The following is a 15,193-nucleotide window of genomic DNA, read 5'->3' as shown; positions in this document are numbered from 1 at the left end:
AGAGAAGGCAGGGGGCTGAAAAGTAAGAGTAATGTCTTATCACTCTGTCCCACACTGTTTGAACATTTATACAGCGTTAGAGCTATAATGTCCATGTCTTGCAGAACAAGGCAGAGAAGACTTCCTAACTGTGGAGTGCACACAGTCATAATTTGTTTTCTCAGAAGGGCTTGTCCTTCCTAAAACTTCATGTTCAATTCAAGGGACAGGCCTTTTGAGGTAACTCGGTAAATAAGCAGAAACATTACAAATTCCAATGTTTTTCTAAGGAAATGAGACATAAAGACAATGCCTGTTTGAATTTATAACATTGCTTTGGCTTGGATCTGGCCCCCTACCCATGGACATGCTACATTTAAGTCTCTGGCTGGTTTTTAGCCTTTAGTCCACCCAGATTTCCCCTGGCCTGTGTTAACTCCTGAAAACAGTTTTGTAGCATGACGTGTTCAGTTGAATTATACAAGCCCAGAGTGCACACAGGCAGTTGGGATGCCCCTGTACACTATTACATTTTTTCCCCTAATTTCAGCTTTCAGAATCCTGCTCCTCTCAGACCCAGTTCACCGCAATAAAGAAGAAACCCTCATCTTGTGAAAAAGTGGAGGTATGTGTCTTTATCAGACCTCTGAACCTTATGAACACCAATGTTGGTTAATATACATCAGGTGCTGTATTGCAGAAAACGAGAGCACAAAGTGGATCCAGCAGAGCCACAGGCAGGTAGAGGTCAAGTTAAGCTGGAGGAGCGATGGGCCTGGTTTGTCAAGGGCACCTCTAACGTTGATTGGCCAGTTGAGACACCTTCTCCCTCGGTGTGGTGAAAAACATATTTCAGGGTAAATGCAGTTAAATCGAGAGGATATGTTGGAGATGTATAAAAAAAATTAAAACATCTGATGAAGCATTTTTTTCCTTCAGTTTCTTGTACAGTTTTAGAGGGTAACTTGCCTTACAGTTCAACTTGTAGTGCAGTCAGGCATAGAAAAAGTGAATAGGAATGTCAGAGTGTGCGCAACTGGTCGAAGGAAGTCAATTGCAGGAGAGCAGGGATGAGTGAACAGGCACACTTTATACAAAACCATGGGTTACAGCCATACCCGGCGCAAAACCAGCCTGAAGCGTCACACACGATACGGAATGAACAATACCACACACAGACATGGGGGGGAACAGAGAATAATATACACGTAGAGTGATGAGGGGATGTAAACCAGGTGTGCGGAAAAACAAGACAAAACAAATGGAAAATGAAAGGTGGAGCGGCGATGGCTAGAAGACTGGTGACGTCGACCGCCGAATGCCGCCCAAACAAGGAGAGGGACCGACTTCGGCGGGAGTCGTGACAGGGAATTCTGATATACCACATAATATTCCCTAATACAGTATGATTCCCACAGTTGGAAAACCCCACCTGGCTTCAAAAGTAAATAGTTTGCCATCTATAAAGAGGAGTTGTCAGTCACAATTAGTATTTGTTTCTTTGAGAGGGACCCAGAACACATACCAACTCAATATATTTGTCATCACCTTAATTCATTTATCCAATATAGAAATGAGGCAGTGCATTAATATCACCATTTCCTAGAAACTGCATTCAAATGTTAAATTACAACCAGCAATTATTTTCCTCTGCTAGCTTGTGGCCATCAATTTGGATTAGCCAATTACTCTGAGCTTCTAAAGGCACATTTCTCTTCTGCAGCTTGACTGCCTAGGCACTTCCTTGAGGAAACCTTTCAAGACAGGACTTTTAAATAGGGACAATGGGAGTGGATATGGAGGGCAGGCCTTTGAACTGGCCCCTCAGCTTCAGGTTCCACCTCCAGTAGGATCTAGAATGCATCTGCCTGCAAGGTAATTGGGAATTGACGAGGTAGCGTGCACTATCTTTAATCTAGCTCTACCCTTAATCTTTCAAATTGTACAGACCTTTTGGGTTAACCATTACTGTTAAAATGTAGAATGTAAGCCACTTTATCAATGTGTCTGTATCACTGTATCAATGTTTACTAAACTCTATACCTAGTGTAAAGTATATCAAATAACAATTAACAGTAAAAAGCTCTATAAAACGTTTCTTGCGCTGACATGAACATTGTGTCTTCCTGCAGGGCTTTGAATCAAAACGGACCAAACCCAGAGTAGGATGAGGAGATGCTTGCCATCAGATCTTTTTCAAAATCCTCAAAAGTAAAAAAAGCATGTTGATGACTGTGGAAGGGCACAGTCAGACAGCTTCAGGGTAAAACAGCATGTTGATGACTGTGGAAGGGCACAGTCAGACAGCTTCAGGGTAAAACAGCATGTTGATGACTGTGGAAGGGCACAGTCAGACAGCTTCAGGGTAAAACAGCATGTTGATGACTGTGGAAGGGCACAGTCAGACAGCTTCAGGGTAAAACAGCATGTTGATGACTGTGGAAGGGCACAGTCAGACAGCTTCAGGGTAAAACAGCATGTTGATGACTATGGAAGGGCACAGTCAGACAGCTTCAGGGTAAAACAGCATGTTGATGACTGTGGAAGGGCACAGTCAGACAGCTTCAGGGTAAAACAGCATGTTGATGACTGTGGAAGGGCACAGTCAGACAGCTTCAGGGTAAAACAGCATGTTGATGACTGTGGAAGGGCACAGTCAGACAGCTTCAGGGTAAAACAGCATGTTGATGACTGTGGAAGGGCACAGTCAGACAGCTTCAGGGTAAAACAGCATGTTGATGACTGTGGAAGGGCACAGTCAGACAGCTTCAGGGTAAAAAAGCATGTTGATGACAATCTTGTCCAGAATCATCCAAAACAAATACTAGAATAATTGGTTGCATTCTTCATAAGAACTAAGCTTCTTCAGACCTACATTACATTAGTCTGTGGTTATTTACAAAGGAATTAAATTAGTACACTCCTACAGATAACTATCAAACAATTATGAATGGGACCAAAATGTAGAAATGTCCATGTTAAAATGTACGTTTTGAGTAAGCTATACTGTACATTTGAGCAAGCTATATCATAAAACAGAAATCTTATGACTCAAAGTCAATAAAGTTTCAAATCCAACAAAATACATGATTCATTACATGACATTTAGGAAGGCTAACTAAGATAGTTTTGTTTGATCTATTTATTAATTCATTTAACTTATTTGTGGTGTTCTCCATCTCACTGGCCCTTGGAAAAAGAACTGGCAAATAATCTGGCCTGGAGATTAAAAAAAACTCCCAAAGACAGGTGTTTTTTAGGCCTCTCCTCATTTGTTTCACCTGCTTGGTTGTTCTTCTAAAAACCTGTACAAATATTTTTTAAGAAAAACAAGTGAACAGTAAATAAGTGTAACAGGTGAAGTGTGAGATGCGCAACAGATGAAGTGTGAGATGCAGTAACAGTGTTAGATGCAGTAACAGGTGAAGTGCGAGATGCGTAACAGATGAAGTGCGAGATGCGTAACAGATTAAGTGTTAGATGCGTAACAGATGAAGTGTTAGATGCAGTAACAGTGTTAGATGCAGTAACAGTGTTAGATGCAGTAACAGTGTTAGATGCAGTAACAGATGAAGTGTTAGATGCAGTAACAGTGTTAGATGCAGTAACAGATGAGGTGTGAGATGCAGTAACAGGTGAAGTGTTAGATGCAGTAACAGTGTTAGATGCAGTAACAGATGAGGTGTGAGATGCAGTAACAGGTGAAGTGTTAGATGCGTAACAGATGAAGTGTGAGATGCAGTAACAGTGTTAGATGCAGTAACAGTGTTAGATGCAGTAACAGGTGAAGTGCGAGATGCAGTAACAGTGTTAGATGCAGTAACAGATGAAGTGTTAGATGCAGTAACAGATGAAGTGTGAGATGCAGTAACAGTGTTAGATGCAGTAACAGATGAGGTGTGAGATGCAGTAACAGGTGAAGTGTTAGATGCAGTAACAGTGTTAGATGCAGTAACAGATGAGGTGTGAGATGCAGTAACAGGTGAAGTGTTAGATGCGTAACAGATGAAGTGTGAGATGCAGTAACAGTGTTAGATGCAGTAACAGATGAAGTGTGAGATGCGTAACAGTGTTAGATGCAGTAACAGTGTTAGATGCAGTAACAGTGTTAGATGCAGTAACAGTGTTAGATGCAGTAACAGTGTTAGATGCAGTAACAGTGTTAGATGCAGTAACAGGTGAAGTGTGAGATGCGTAACAGTGTTAGATGCAGTAACAGTGTTAGATGCAGTAACAGTGTTAGATGCAGTAACAGTGTTAGATGCAGTAACAGTGTTAGATGCAGTAACAGTGTTAGATGCAGTAACAGTGTTAGATGCAGTAACAGATGAAGTGCGAGATGCAGTAACAGTGTTAGATGCAGTAACAGATGAAGTGTTAGATGCAGTAACAGGTGAAGTGCGAGATGCAGTAACAGTGTTAGATGCAGTAACAGTGTTAGATGCAGTAACAGTGTTAGATGCAGTAACAGTGTTAGATGCAGTAACAGTGTTAGATGCAGTAACAGTGTTAGATGCAGTAACAGATGAAGTGCGAGATGCAGTAACAGTGTTAGATGCAGTAACAGTGTTAGATGCAGTAACAGGTGAAGTGCGAGATGCAGTAACAGTGTTAGATGCAGTAACAGATGAGGTGTGAGATGCAGTAACAGTGTTAGATGCAGTAACAGATGAAGTGTTAGATGCAGTAACAGTGTTAGATGCAGTAACAGATGAAGTGTTAGATGCAGTAACAGGTGAAGTGTTAGATGCAGTAACAGGTGAAGTGTTCGATGCAGTAACAGTGTTAGATGCAGTAACAGATGAAGTGTTAGATGCAGTAACAGGTGAAGTGCGAGATGCAGTAACAGTGTTAGATGCAGTAACAGATGAAGTGTTAGATGCAGTAACAGATGAAGTGTGAGATGCAGTAACAGTGTTAGATGCAGTAACAGATGAGGTGTGAGATGCAGTAACAGGTGAAGTGTTAGATGCAGTAACAGTGTTAGATGCAGTAACAGATGAGGTGTGAGATGCAGTAACAGGTGAAGTGTTAGATGCGTAACAGATGAAGTGTGAGATGCAGTAACAGTGTTAGATGCAGTAACAGGTGAAGTGTGAGATGCGTAACAGTGTTAGATGCAGTAACAGTGTTAGATGCAGTAACAGTGTTAGATGCAGTAACAGTGTTAGATGCAGTAACAGTGTTAGATGCAGTAACAGTGTTAGATGCAGTAACAGATGAAGTGCGAGATGCAGTAACAGTGTTAGATGCAGTAACAGATGAAGTGTTAGATGCAGTAACAGATGAAGTGCGAGATGCAGTAACAGTGTTAGATGCAGTAACAGTGTTAGATGCAGTAACAGTGTTAGATGCAGTAACAGGTGAAGTGCGAGATGCAGTAACAGTGTTAGATGCAGTAACAGATGAGGTGTGAGATGCAGTAACAGTGTTAGATGCAGTAACAGATGAAGTGTTAGATGCAGTAACAGTGTTAGATGCAGTAACAGATGAAGTGTTAGATGCAGTAACAGGTGAAGTGTTAGATGCAGTAACAGGTGAAGTGTTAGATGCAGTAACAGGTGAAGTGTTCGATGCAGTAACAGTGTTAGATGCAGTAACAGATGAAGTGTTAGATGCAGTAACAGGTGAAGTGTTAGATGCAGTAACAGTGTTAGATGCAGTAACAGTGTGAAGTGTTAGATGCAGTAACAGTGTTAGATGCAGTAACAGATGAAGTGTTAGATGCAGTAACAGATGAAGTGTTAGATGCAGTAACAGGTGAAGTGTTAGATGCAGTAACAGTGTTAGATGCAGTAACAGATGAAGTGTTAGATGCAGTAACAGTGTTAGATGCAGTAACAGATGAAGTGTTAGATGCAGTAACAGGTGAAGTGTTAGATGCAGTAACAGTGTTAGATGCAGTAACAGTGTTAGATGCAGTAACAGTGTGAGATGCAGTAACAGGTGAAGTGTTAGATGCAGTAACAGGTGAAGTGTTAGATGCAGTAACAGTGTTAGATGCAGTAACAGATGAAGTGTTAGATGCAGTAACAGTGTTAGATGCAGTAACAGATGAAGTGTTAGATGCAGTAACAGGTGAAGTGTGAGATGCAGTAACAGTGTTAGATGCAGTAACAGTGTTAGATGCAGTAACAGATGAAGTGTGAGATGCGTAACAGTGTTAGATGCAGTAACAGGTGAAGTGTTAGATGCGTAACAGATGAAGTGTGAGATGCGTAACAGGTGAAGTGTTAGATGCAGTAACAGGTGAAGTGTTAGATGCAGTAACAGTGTGATATGCAGTAACAGTGTTAGATGCAGTAACAGGTGAAGTGTTAGATGCAGTAACAGGTGAAGTGTTAGATGCAGTAACAGATGAAGTGTGAGATGCAGTAACAGATGAAGTGTGAGATGCAGTAACAGTGTTAGATGCAGTAACAGTGTGAGATGCAGTAACAGTGTTAGATGCAGTAACAGGTGAAGTGTTAGATGCAGTAACAGGTGAAGTGTTAGATGCAGTAACAGGTGAAGTGTGAGATGCAGTAACAGTGTTAGATGCAGTAACAGATGAAGTGTGAGATGCAGTAACAGTGTTAGATGCAGTAACAGGTGAAGTGTTAGATGCAGTAACAGGTGAAGTGTGAGATGCAGTAACAGTGTTAGATGCAGTAACAGGTGAAGTGCGAGATGCAGTAACAGTGTTAGATGCAGCAACAGATGAGGTGTTAGATGCAGTAACAGTGTTAGATGCAGTAACAGGTGAAGTGTTAGATGCAGTAACATATTAAGTGTTAGATGCAGTAACAGGTGAAGTGTTAGATGCAGCAACAGATGAGGTGTTAGATGCAGTAACAGTGTTAGATGCAGTAACAGTGTTAGATGCAGTAACAGGTGAAGTGTTAGATGCAGTAACAGGTGAAGTGTTAGATGCAGTAACATATTAAGTGTTAGATGCAGTAACAGGTGAAGTGTTAGATGCAGTAACAGATGCAGTGTTAGATGCAGTAACATATTAAGTGTTAGATGCAGTAACAGATGAGGTGTTAGATGCAGTAACAGTGTTAGATGCAGTAACAGTGTTAGATGCAGTAACAGTGTTAGATGCAGTAACAGGTGAAGTGTTAGATGCAGTAACATATTAAGTGTTAGATGCAGTAACAGATGAGGTGTTAGATGCAGTAACAGATGAGGTGTGAGATGCAGTAACAGGTGAAGTGTTAGATGCAGTAACAGTGTTAGATGCAGTAACAGGTGAAGTGTTAGATGCAGTAACAGATGAAGTGTTAGATGCAGTAACAGATGCAGTGTTAGATGCAGTAACAGTGTTAGATGCAGTAACAGGTGAAGTGTTAGATGCAGTAACAGTGTTAGATGCAGTAACAGTGTTAGATGCAGTAACAGTGTTAGATGCAGTAACAGATGAAGTGTTAGATGCAGTAACAGATGAAGTGTTAGATGCAGTAACAGTGTTAGATGCAGTAACAGGTGAAGTGTTAGATGCAGTAACAGGTGAAGTGTTAGATGCAGTAACAGTGTTAGATGCAGTAACAGTGTTAGATGCAGTAACAGTGTTAGATGCAGTAACAGATGAAGTGTTAGATGCAGTAACAGGTGAAGTGTGAGATGCAGTAACAGATGAAGTGTTAGATGCAGTAACAGATGAAGTGTTAGATGCAGTAACAGTGTTAGATGCAGCAACAGATGAAGTGTTAGATGCAGTAACAGGTGAAGTGTTAGATGCAGTAACAGTGTTAGATGCAGTAACAGTGTTAGATGCAGTAACATATTAAGTGTTAGATGCAGTAACAGATGAAGTGTTAGATGCAGTAACAGATGCAGTGTTAGATGCAGTAACAGGTGAAGTGATAGATGCAGTAACAGGTGAAGTGTTAGATGCAGTAACAGATGAGGTGTTAGATGCAGTAACAGATGGAGTGTTAGATGCAGTAACAGGTGAAGTGTTAGATGCAGTAACAGTGTTAGATGCAGTAACAGTGTTAGATGCAGTAACAGGTGAAGTGTTAGATGCAGTAACATATTAAGTGTTAGATGCAGTAACAGATGAAGTGTTAGATGCAGTAACAGATGCAGTGTTAGATGCAGTAACAGATGCAGTGTTAGATGCAGTAACAGGTGAAGTGATAGATGCAGTAACAGGTGAAGTGTTAGATGCAGTAACAGATGAGGTGTTAGATGCAGTAACAGATGGAGTGTTAGATGCAGTAACAGATGAGGTGTTAGATGCAGTAACAGATGGAGTGTTAGATGCAGTAACAGATGCAGTGTTAGATGCAGTAACAGGTGAAGTGATAGATGCAGTAACAGGTGAAGTGTTAGATGCAGTAACAGATGAGGTGTTAGATGCAGTAACAGATGGAGTGTTAGATGCAGTAACAGATGAAGTGTTAGATGCAGTAACAGATGCAGTGTTAGATGCAGTAACAGGTGAAGTGATAGATGCAGTAACAGGTGAAGTGTTAGATGCAGTAACAGATGAGGTGTTAGATGCAGTAACAGATGGAGTGTTAGATGCAGTAACACATGAAGTGTTAGATGCAGTAACAGATGAGGTGTTAGATGCAGTAACAGGTGAGGTGATAGATGCAGTAACAGATGAAGTGATAGATGCAGTAACAGATAGATGCAGTTAGAAAAAAGTGTGCAGCACATCAACTCTTCATTTAATGGATTACAGTTTGAATCGGACAGCAGCCAATCAAATTGTGCCAGCTGAGAAAAAGTTGTGCGTGTCAGTGCAGAGGAACGGCAGGTGAATTCAATTGGAGCCCTTGGAAAGATGACACACAATTTATTTCCGGATATAAAGACAACGCTGTATCAACACAAAATGGATTGCGACTTGCAAAACATGTGGGAAGAAAATTACAGACAGAGGCGCAACAATTTTCAACTTTGTTCGACATTTGAAGCTACACAAAGAACAGTAAGTCGTGGCTAATATAGCCGACAGATATATATTTTATTACTTTACTATTTTAGGCTAACGTAACATTAAATCAATGCGCCTCCACACAGTCAGTCAGTGCGGGAACGTGATCATTGCACCCAAGATTGAGCTACAACTGGCTAAGCAGTTGGTAATCTAAATCCTGCCTGATGTTACTGCTGTTCCTAAAACCATTGACATACCTTAGCCTACTGTAACCAGACACACACAGACACAGACAGACAGACAGACAGACAGAAATTCAGAGAGATGTTAGTTCATTCAGATAAATTCAGCAAGATGTTGAGGTTTAACCTTACTCTTCTTTAAGTCACCACACAGAGAGAAAGAGAGAGACTCAGCCTACCGTTTAAAGTATTTTATTAGGCTTACTGTATGTGGTCTAAAAAGGAAGGAAGATACAATCATGAGGATCCACTTTTATATACAATATACCAACGCAAAGACAGCGCATTACGCAAATAAAACATCAACTTTTACCTTTATTTAACTAGGCAAGTCAGCTAAGAACAAATTCTTATTTTCAGTGACGGCCTAGGAACAGTGGGTTAACTGCCTGTTCAAGGGCAGAACGACAGATTTGTACCTTGTCAGCTCGGGGGTCTGAACTTGCAACCTTCCAGTTACTAGTCCAACGCTCTAACCACTAGGCTACCCTGCCACCCCATGACATGGGTCTACTACTGAAGTTTTTGTTGAAAACACATTTTTGAATGGGAAGAGACTGTCACTGGCAAGCATGGTTACAGACCCAACAACATTATATAGTATCTACTCCTCATCAAGAAAACACATGAGCTAATTATGCAGTAACACCTGCATTTTGGAGCTGCCTTACTCAATAAAGCAAGAAAGATACCATGTTTGTATGCGGCTTTATCCACTCAATAAATGTGTTTTTACCTTGTTTGCAAACGGATTAGTGACACGAGTGAATGCCAAAATAACATGCAAAACACTACCCTGAATTATGGGTTGCCACCGGTGACAATGAAAGACAGAAGTTAATACAGTTTACCCTGAATATTTTTCTAATCAAGAATTTCCCTTTCTCCAGACCCATCTTCAGCCCTGCTATGGCCTATTTGATGACCACGTTGCCTTTTTTCTCAGACCCTCTCTGGTTTAGCCTCTGTGAAGACCACTGCATTCGCTGTCTCTCAGCTCTGCTAGAACCTCGGTACATTATGCACTGTCATTTCGTAACTGATATCATTGCATCCCTCAAAACATCAGAAGAAATCAAACTCATTTTTTGTCTTGTGTTGGTTTTATATTGTCTTAAAAATGTTCAGGAACACTGATTGGTGTGGACTACCTGCTCAGGCATACTCAGAAGGTCATACTGGACTGAGATGCTGCTGACCTTGAGGATGAAGACATTGCAGGATGAGTAACGGACAGTTTGTCGTGTTATGGATGACCACCTCCATACAACCACCACTGACTTCTCTGCTGCCAGCCCCAGGCTGCTCCTACTACAGTTGAAACTACTTCCTCCGTTGCTCAGTCTGCGTCACCCAAGTCCTATTTGTTGCCAGCCAAATACACGCACCTTAGATTAAGTTATTTCCTCAGTTTCAAAACTGCAATATTTAAAATGAAAATGTCTCTGACAGCCAAGGCAGTGTGGTAATAGAGAATCTGGGTCCCCAGAGCATTTGCAAATTGTTTGTTAAATGCACAGGAAAATGTGGGATATCATCCATGTTTTAACATGCTTTAATGAGGTGATGAGGACACCGCCATCTAGTGGTAGAGTTGCGCTATTTCATAAAAAAAAACAGGCCTTTTAGCTAAACATTTTTTTGTATCTTTCTGATTAGATCAGTTGAATAAGCGATTCATCAACACTGTTGCACAAACCTACGGAAGACCTGTTCCTCACCATTTAGTCAAGCAAAATAACGTTGACCGAATTTGTCTGGTAGGGAAATAGTATGAATGTACTCTCAAGTCATTTGAGTCTATAGCTGTTGGACTGACAAATTAATTTAAACTGACCAATCTAGAGCTTCAACAAGCAGACATGTTTAACAACTCTCAAAATCATTTATTCATCAAAAATAATGCATTACATAAATGCATGTTATATAGGCACAGCATGCATATTATGATGTTTTAATGGAGTGCCTAACTTAATTTCTGAAAAGCAAGTTACCATAAGAATTGTGTAGAAAAGGAAGAATGCTGCTTTATAAACTATGAAAAAATACAGTGTTATTTTTAGAGAGCACAATATCATGCCAGCTCACCTCCAGTGCCTTCAGAAAGTATTCATACACTTGACCTATTCCACATTTTGTTGCGTTACAGCCTGAATTCGACATGGATTTCCCACCCATCTACACACAATACCCCATAATGAAAAAGTGACAAGGTTTTTTGATTTTTTTGCAAATGTATTGAAAATGAAATACAAAACTAAGTATTCACACCCCTGAGTCAATACTTTGTACAAGCACCTTTGTCAGTGAATACAGCTGTGTCTTTCTGAGTAAGATTCCAGAGCTTTCTACACCTGGATTGTGCAACATTTTCCCATTATTCTTTAAAAAAAGTCTGCATGACAACCATTTTCTGGTATTTCCATAGATTTTCAAGTACTGAATAATTTTGCACGCCCAATTTTTCAGTTTTTGATTTGTTAAAAAAGTTTGAAATATCCAATAAATGTTGTTCCACTTCATGATTGTGTCCCACTTGTTGTTGATTCTTCACAAAAAAATACAGTTTTATATCTTTATGTTTGAAGCCTGAAATGTGGCAAAAGGTCGCAAAGTTCAAGGGGGCCGAATACTTTCGCAAGGCACTGTACCCATAACATGATGCAGCCACCACTATGCTTGAAAATATGGAGAGTGGTACTCAGTAATGTGTTGTATTGGATTTGCCCCAAGCCTAACACTTTGTATTCAGGACAAAAAGTGAATTGCTTTGCCACATTTTTTGCAGTATTATTTTAGTGCCTTGTTGCAAACAGGATGCATGTTTTGGAATACATTTATTATGTACAGGCTTCTATTCCCTCTGTCAATTAGGTTAGTAATTGTGGAATAACTAAAATGGTGTTGATCTATCCTCAGTTTTCTCCTATCACAGCCATGAAACTAACTGTTTTAAAGTCACCATTGGCCTAATCGGGAAATCTCTGAGCGGTTTCCTTCCTTTCCAGCAACTGAGTTAGGAAGGACGCCTGCATGTAATTAATAACTTCACCATGCTCAAAAGGATATTCAATGTCTGACCTCGCCCTATCAAAGTCCTTCATGGCAAACAGCGCCTCCCCTCTCCGGAATAGAGCCTTCTCAATGGCTTCGTCCAGCTGCAAGGCCTACACACAGGCGCATGAAAGAGAGAGCCGAAACCAAAAGTAGGTTGGTGAATAGGTGTGGTGTGGAATATTCAAGTATTCAGATAAGTTCAGATACAGTCAGGTCAGGTGTGAGTCTCCTGAATGAGTGACTGACTGAGTGAGTTTTTTTATTTGACCAGGCAAGTCAGTTAAGAACAAATTCTTATTTTCAATAACGGCCTAGGAACAGTGGGTTAACTGCCTGTTCAGGGGCAGAACGACAGATTTGTACCTTGTCGGCTCGGGGGTTTGAACTTGCAACCTTCCGTTACCAATCCAACGCTCTAACCACTAGGCTACCCTGCCGCCCAACTGAGTCAGTGAGTGAGTGAACGTACCCACAAAACACCAGTCTCAACATCAACAGTGAAGAGGCGACTCCGGGATGCTGGCCTTCTAGGCAGAGTTGCAAAGAAAAAGCCATATCTCAGACTGGCCAATAAAAAGAAAAGATTAAGATGGGCAAAAGAACACAGACACTGGAAAGTGTTGTCTTGAAAGAACTATAAAAGTCATGGTACCCTTCGCCATCTCATATCTTTGTGAAGCAGGATTCAGTGCTTTGGACTGCATTAAAACCAAATATCGATCCAGGTTAGATGTCAAATCAAATCAAAGTTTATTTGTCACGTGCGCCGAATACAACAGGTGTAGTAGACCTTACAGTGAAATGCTTACTTACAGGCTCTAACCAACAACACCATTTTTAAGTTTAAAAAAAGCTATTAGGTGAACAATAGAAATATAAACAAAAGTAAAACACAATGCAAATAGTCCGGGTAGCCATTTGATTACCTGTTCAGGAGTCTTATGGCTTGGGGGTGAAAACTGTTGAGAAGCAATTTGTCAAGACCAGTCCCAATGCTTGCCTTAGAGCAGCGCGAAATGGTGCTAAAATAGTTGTAGGCTTTTGCTTCTTTTATATGCTCTTTAAATAAATAAGACCTACACAATTTTTAACAGCACATCACTCAACACTAGTGAGACTCATTACGCCTATGGTAAGCCTACAGTATATCGAAGAAGAAAAAAAATTAAATGACGTGACTATCTGTCAATAATTACATTTCGGGGATTGGCGGACATTAAATTAATATTTAAGGGGCATTTTCCATTAGATATTCTCACAGATCCTAAGGGGATTTTAAATAAATCTAAGTTAATTAATAATAATATTCACTTTGTTTAAACAGGTTAAAAGAACAAGTGGTGGCAACCGGAGACAACCTACACCAGTCGAGCAAGTCATTTCAACAATACTCTTAATTTTAATTAGACTTTTCAAACAACAAGAGGGCTTAATTGGAGTCTATTTCTTCGGAACCTGGACCTTTATAAAATAACTCAGCTAGCTATGAGGCTTGACATCCTAATAGAAGCATTATTTTTTTACTAAGCCTACTTACAATTGCAACTGATCAAAAATGTAGCATCCTACATAAAACAATCATTTAAAGAAAAAAAGTCTGCACATTCAAACTAAAACAATGTAACTAATAATTAAAAGCACACATTTGTAAATCCCAAACTCTAAAAGTAATTGGAAAGGTAGATGCAAATTATGTGTGACATTGTGGTTACAATAAAGAATGTAGCCAGTCATGAAAATGTTTCCTATTAGCAGGACAATAGACTTTTTATAGCCCGGCTACTGAAAATCCCTCAACTTGCAATGTATTCAATGCTTAAAACTTCTTACGGATCATTGGGACGCTAGCGTCTCACCTTGACAATGTCCGGTGAAATTGCAGAGCGCGAAATTCAAATGACAGAAATCGTAATATTAAACATTCATGAAAATACAAGTGTCATACATCATTTTAAAGCTTAACTTCAAAGGGTCCCAGCTACATAACAAATGGTCATTTTGTTTGATAAAGTCCTTCTTTATATCCCCAAAAAGTCAGTTTCATTGGCGAGCGTGACTCAGTAATCAACCGGTTTCCCTCGTTCAAAATGCATACAAATGAATCCCGTAAGTTACCAATAAACTTCCAAACATATCAAACAACATTCCTAATCAATCCTCAGCTACCCTAATATGTAATTAAATGATAAAATTTCAGACGGAGAATACCGGAGACCATTACCGGAGATAAATAACGAAGTACGCTCACTCACCGGAACGCGCAACAAACACCATAACTACAAATTCTAGCTAATTAAAAAAAAAACAAGCCTGAAACTCTTTCTAAAGACGGTTGCCATCTAGTGGAAGCTCTAGGAACTGCAATCTGGGAGGTATTCCTTTTATATTCCAATTGACAGCCATAGTAATCAAGGGTAAGCTGGAAAAAAAACATTTCTGGATGGATTGTCCTCGGGCTTTCGCCTGCCATATCAGTTTTGTTATACTCACAGACATTATTTTAACAGTTTTGGAACATTTAGAGTGTTTTCTATCCAATACTACCAATTATATGCATATCCTAGCTTCTGGGCCTGAGTAACAGCTAGTTTACTTTGGGCACCTCATCCATCCAAACTTCCGAATACTGCCCCCTAGCCCAAAGAAGTTAACCTGTCCCCCCCCCCCCGGCCAGTGAAAGTGCAGGGCGCCAAATTCAAAACAACAAAAATCTCATAATTTAAATTCCTCAAGCCTACAAGTATTTCACACCATTTTAAAGATAGAATTCTCATTAATCCAGCCACAGTGTCTGATTTCAAAAAGGATTTACAGCGAAAGCACCACAAACGATTATGTTAGGTCACCACCAAGCCACAGAAAAACACAGCTATTTTTTCCAGCCAAAGAGAGGAGTCACAAAAATCTGAAATATAAATAAAATTAATAACTAATATTTGATGATCTTCGTCAGATGACACTCATAGGACTTCATGTTACACAATACATGTATGTTTTGTTTGATAAAGTTCATATGCAGAGAGCCACATCAATTTACAGA

The sequence above is a fragment of the Oncorhynchus kisutch genome, linkage group LG22, assembly GCF_002021735.2.
Source record: "Oncorhynchus kisutch isolate 150728-3 linkage group LG22, Okis_V2, whole genome shotgun sequence".
In the NCBI taxonomy this organism is placed as follows: domain Eukaryota; kingdom Metazoa; phylum Chordata; class Actinopteri; order Salmoniformes; family Salmonidae; genus Oncorhynchus; species Oncorhynchus kisutch.
The sequence above is the reverse complement of the archived record's forward strand: the minus strand, read 5'-3'. Positions refer to the sequence as shown.